Source organism: Leucopleurus acutus (assembly GCF_964270905.1).
Source record: "Leucopleurus acutus genome assembly, chromosome: 20".
In the NCBI taxonomy this organism is placed as follows: Eukaryota; Metazoa; Chordata; class Mammalia; order Artiodactyla; family Delphinidae; genus Leucopleurus; species Leucopleurus acutus.
In genome coordinates, this window is record NC_139162.1 from 17,761,524 (window position 1) to 17,767,739 (window position 6,216).

The window sequence follows — 6,216 nt, forward strand, 5'->3', positions numbered from 1 at the left end:
TGACAGGTGCGCCCTGCTGCGGGGCCCACACGCGTCGGGGTGGAAACTTGCGCGCGGGGTAGGGGCTCTTTCCTTTGCGCCCGGCCGCCCTCCCGGCCCCTCCGAGCCCGCAAGGGAAGGGGAGCCCAGGCCGCGAGTACGTGCGGCCGTGGCCCGGCTGACCCGCAAAAACCCGGGCGCCAAGCATCTTGGTGCCTGGACAGGTGCGAACCCCTGGGCGGGCCTGGGGCAGGGAGAGACTCCAGCCAGCCTCATGCCCCTCACCGTCGCCCGCCTCCCAAGCCATTCACAAACCAGGAGCCACAAGGGAGGAAGGGAGGAGAGGCTGGAGGAGGAGAGGATGGAGGAAGAAAGGGAGGAGGGGTCAGCGGGGAGGGGGCTGCAGGAACGGGAGCCGGGAAGCTTGGAGATGCCGCAGCCCTCAGCCCGCCTCCCGGCGCTGGGCGCCGCTCCCGCACGGCCCCGGGAGCCGGCGGGGTCCGCGGGGCTCAGCAAGAGGCACCCCTGGAGCCCGGCGCGCCCGGGTACCCCGCGCGGCCCGCCCCTCCGAGGCAGCCGGCCGGCCGGCCGGGCCTGCGCTCACCGTGCCGCCGGCTGCCCGCGCTCCGGTGCTCAGCAGGCCCGCGGCTGCTCCATGCCCCTCCTCCCGCTCCTCGCCGCCGCGCCTCGCTCCACCGTGCGCCGCCGCCACCGCGCGCTCCGACTGAAGAGGTCCGGCCCCGCCGAGCCGCCTTTAAGTACCTAGCGCGTCCCCGCCGGGAGAGGCGCCCTCCTCCGGCCCTGGGGCCGGGAAAGTTGGGAAGAGTGGGAGGGCTCCCCCGAGGGCCGCGAGGTAGCACCTCCTTCCCGGCTCGGCCAGAGGTAGCCCCACGCGGCCGGCGCGCGGTTGGACGCAGGCTCCCGAGTGCACGCGGCTACTCCAGTTCGCAAAGACTCAAGAATCTCCGCACCCTCCGAAAATGGGTTCCCCCTCCGCCGCTCTCGTTCCGGGACCAACTGCCCAGGGGGAGGTGGTCATTGTGCTCAACCTAGAACCTGAAGCGTAGTTAACTTCAGTATAACCCATAAGGGCTTCCAAAATTATGACTCTCAGTTGCCCCCTCCTCTGCAAAGCGGGGGAGCGGGTAGAAATCCCTCGACTGCAGCACGCGGAGGGACTGTGCGCTGTATAGGGTAGTCCCTAAAGCCCAGACGCCAGAACCTTCCTGCCGGCAAAAAAAAAAAAAAAAAAGGCGCAGAAGAGAATACTTGTTAAATACAAAAAGACTGGTCAAAGGTGTTACCAATTGTGAAATTGTGACAAGCTTAGCTTTCAATCCCGCAGTGGGGCGCTGATGACTTTAACGCTTTTTCAAAAGCTGCAATGGTTTTGCAAGAACCTTGTAAGTTCCAGTGTCCTAAAGCCAAAACCAACTCTCCTCTCCTTTTTACACCTTTATTTCCGACATCCATGACCTCCTAAATTCCCAACTGATCTCATCGCCAGAGGCTTCCAAGCTCCCAAAAGCTGGTGCTAGACTTGGGTGAGGTGAGGTCGCATGGGGTTGGGGGGAGGTGGGGAGTTCTTAGCAGAGGAAGTTAGTTCAGAACGAGCTGAACACGCTGGGTTTCTAAATCTCAGAAAATCTTGGAGGTATTATAATTGAAGACTAATAAAAAATGAATTTACATATCTTCCAGATACACCTGGGACAATTTCCATCACTTTTTCCAAGCTGCAACAAATTTATAGGAACCTGAGTTGCAATCTGTAAGCTGCTCCTCTCAGAAGTCTTAGGGGCTCACCCTGACTCACTCTGGGCCACAGAGCTCACCCCCCAGTCGCCCAGGCAAGCAGACCCCTGGCACACCTCCTCCACTGCCGCCCCCCCCACCCGCCCCGCATCTTGTGTTACATAAACCAAATCACTTCTGGCTTTTGCTTGAGAAAATCATCACTAATATGCTACATGGTTTAAACGTGTGCTTTTTAAAACTAGTATTCGCAATGGGAATGTGTTTTGACCCTCAGATGGGCCCTATTAAGAGCAAACAAGGCACAGGTGGAGAGAGAAGCCCTTGGTTAAGAGGAGGACTCTGGAGTCAGTTCTGCCCCTAGCCATGTGGCACTAACCTCAGTGTCTTCATCCCAGAAATGGGATTGAGTATCTACCTGACATGGATGTCACAAGGACTGAAGCGACTGACAGTAAGTGCTCAGTAAAGGTTAACTGCAGCCAACTTCAACCAGATGCCAGAGAATGGCATCTGCTTGCCGATGCTATGGATTCTACATGCCTATCCCTCTAGGATGTGACACTTGGTGACAGGAAGTTCAGAGATCAGTGTTCATGAAAAATGCCTTGTCTCAATTGCATTACGGACTCCTTGAGCTCTAGGCTACCACCTCTACATCCAGGAGCATCACAGAGCCTGGAGTTGCCAGAGACTGGAGGAGCTATCTGATTCTACCTCCCACCCAAATTTGCCATCTGCAAAATTTTAGAACAGGGGAAACAAGCAGGGGCTGGGCGGCAACAAAGATGAGTGCATCGGCCTGGTGGGGAGCCAAGGTCCCATTTAAAGGAGATGTCCCTTTGAGAGGGAGGGCCCAGCATGGCCAGGTGCTCTGTTGTTGAGAAGCCAGAAATCCAGATTTTTACGAGAAATCTCCTCATATTAAAGTGTTAGCTACTAATTCAAACGTTAAAAAACACTCCACAGGCCAGGCCAAATGTGTCTGTGAGTCAGATCCAACCAACTGGCTACTTGCAAGTGACCTGTTTAGACGCTTTAGGAATGGAGCAGCCAGTTTGGAAAGGTCCCGTCTGCCCTCAGCAACACAGCAACATGACATCTTGGGTGCAAGTTTCCTGGGGCTGCTCCAGGATCATCTCATGCCTAGTTAATTTCTAAGGCTCCAAATTTGTCCCACAGGCTTAGTGCCTGTCTCACGCAGCTGGTTCCAGGGTTGCGCTGGTACAGCACAACCTCACTAGTCAGTTAAAACCTCCAAAATGAACGGCAGGTCCAGATGCAACATTATGAGAACAGTAAACACTCTGCCCATATCAATTGCCTTGGCCCCCTAAATGGCTTCCCCCGGGGAGCAAATTATCTTTTTCTGGTCTGCAGGGCCAGCAACCTGGTGTTATCAGGCAGCTTGGAGAGTCTTTACCTTTGTGGCCCGGCAGGATTTGCCTGTAATTAACATCCACTTTGCCTTGACCTATTTGCATTCATCTCTTCAGGGGGAGATGGGTAGGGGAATCCTTAAGGGTCTGATACAATAAAGCTCACGTTTATCTCTGCTTACCACTGGGGATTCAGAAATAGGACTAATTCCATACCCAATTACTTAAAAATGTGAATTCAGAGGTTGCTGAATTGGCTTTTACACAGGTTCCAGAGGGTAAGCCTCCTATTCAGCTCTGTAGCAGAAGATTCATGCGGCATTTCAACATTCATTTACTAAACACTGAAGACCTGATCCGAGCAGAGAAGGATGCTTTGGCACTGCAAAGTCTCAGGCTGGTCCCTGCCATCTAGATGGTTATCCGTTTTGAAGAAAAATACACTTGAAAAATTAAGTCACCGTACAAGAAAGTTTATAATGTTGATGAGAGAATCCAACTGCAAGAGTTTGAAGATTTCGGGAAAGAGATCTCTGTGAGCTGGCATGGGCTGGGCAGTTTCACGGAGGACTTGAGCTGACTGTGTAGAGAGACAAGAGCATTCTAGACAGGAAACAAAGCTTATGAACAAGAGTAGGTAGAGGAATGGGTGAGGTGTGTTTGAAGGCCAGCAAAAGAGAGGTCTGGATGAAACAAGAAATTTACACTGAAGAAGTTGCAACGGTGCCTGCTCTGTAGAAAGTGCCTGATAAAGTCTAGCTGCAGAGAAGAAGGAAGCTAGGGATGGATTCTGGATGACTGAATAAGGAGTTTGGATTTTATCCAGTAGGTAACAGAGAATATTGAAGTTGTCAGAGCAAGGTAGTAAGAGGTTGTAAGTATTGTTTGGGGACTAGGAATGGGGTAGGAGACCTGTTAGGAGGCAGATAAACCACAAAAAAGGGGTGAGAAAGGGCAGCTGTGAGAATTGTTGGTGCTGCCCTCAGGAAGTGGAGGTGAGGGCAGGCAGTGCCAACTATCTTGGGCACAAGCGAGAGTACAGGTGGAGGAATAATCAAGGAAAAGAGACTTGTACAGTTCGGAGGGTGGAGGGGGCCATTCTCAAAGCTCTGGAGGTTTTGAGATGACTGGAGCTGACAGTACCACAAACACATATTTCACCTTTCAACTAATTTTCAAATCCAAACCCATGAAATACTCAAATACCTTTGTGCCAATAGGAGCCTGCCATTCGATCCCTCCTGTCATCACTCGGGCTTGAAGCTGCGGGACAACCCTGCCAGCCAGTAACCAGGAGTTGCTTTGCTCTGCTGGTAGCCTAGTGAATGACTGGGTGGGGGAGGGGCGGAGGGATGGTCTCGCTCCACAGGCTGCCCCCTCCCCCTCTGACCTCACGCTTTAGTGCTCCACCCTGGCATCCAGCCCACAGCCTCTAGCGAAGCCAAGCAGAATGGGGGATGGCAGCCAAGCCACCAGGTCTCCCCCAGTCCCTCCAGACTTCATCCCATCCACTTCCTCTGGGCTGACCACAATCAAAACCTCTTGAAGGTAATGAAGGTGAATTTAAATTGGCCCCCAAAGAGTAGCTGGTTATGCCCCCCAGCTGACTACACAGGGCCTCCTCCTCAAGGCAGCCTAATAATCTGCCACACTAGTTCATACATAATTCCAAGTGGAAAGCGTGTGCCTTGACAGCGGCAAGGCAGCTACTACCAAGCAAAGTTATCCCTTCATAACTCTTCCCTCTTACCGACAAGTACTCTGTAATCAGTACCATTTCTAGGTGCTACGTTTGAAGAAGCAGGCTTAAGGATTTTCTGTCCTGCAGTTACAATGGTTAGATTTTAACACCAGTCTCTCTCCGTGGATAGAAGAGTCATTTTCATTTCAAATTAAAGGGCCTCTGCTCTGCTGGAGGCAGAGCTGCCAGCTCCTACTAAGGGGCTAGGTTCTTTTATGCTGGCTTGAAGGTCAGGATTAGAAGGGCACACAGAACGATAACCAAGTGTCAAGCCAGACCTGGAGATGCTTTCTTGAAATCCTGAACAGAAAAAGCTCTTCCTGGCCATCTTTCCTTCCTCTCCCTCCCCCAGATGAATGCAGAAAGAAATCCAGAAGGCGATTTTAAACCATAACCTACCTTCTTGGCAGAATATTGTGCAGCTACTAAATATAATGTAATGTTCGGGAAGAGAATGTAGGAATAGGCAAAAATGCTTATAATGCAATGTTAAGTAAAAAAGGCAGGATACAAAAATTGTCATGTATGAATGACTACATTTACGTTGTTTTCTTTTGAATCCTATGAATTAAAGGGCAGGAGAGAAATTCACCCAGATATTAAGATCAGGTTTGTTTGGGTGGTAGAACAATGAATTTTTTCTCTTTGCCCTTTTCTCTGTATTCTCCAAACAGTCTATAAATAAGTATAATAGTCTTGTAATAAAAAGATTATTTTAAAATGATATGAATTGTAAATTCACAGAATTTCCTTCTAAACTAGCGCTGGGTGGGATACAGCCCATATCATACGTGGGCTCATGTGAAAAAGTCTGGCAACCTCCGTCTGCTAAGAAAGCAGGAAAGTTGGGAGGGCCAGGATATAGGATTAGTGGTAGCCAAAACTCCAGTACTTTGCTTTATTTAAATCCCTCCCACTGTTCCTTTGAGAGACTTTTTGCAGGGAAGAGGGGAGTATGTAGAGCTGTGCCTGCTCAGCCAGCAGCTCTGAGTAAATTATAAAAAGACTCCTTCTTCCTTCCTCCTGGCAACACAGCCCAGAGCCAGGGCACACGGCTTGCCTGGCACAGCCCAGCTGGTGTCAGCCCCCACTCAGCCCCTCGTCCAGGGGTCACGGTGATCCTGGGGAAGGGAGGCAGGTGCACTTAATGTGGGCTCTAGTAGTACCCTGAAAGGATGCTTTTCCTGAAAAAAAGTATTTCCAAGAATGATGATGTCAACAGCATTGCACTCCTGCCCGGGGAGAGGCTGTCTCCTCTGGGTGCTGTAAACCTACCCCCATGCCAGTACCAATGGGTACGTCCACACCCACACGTGCACGTAACATACTGTACACAGAACGGACACACGCGTACTTGCTCAT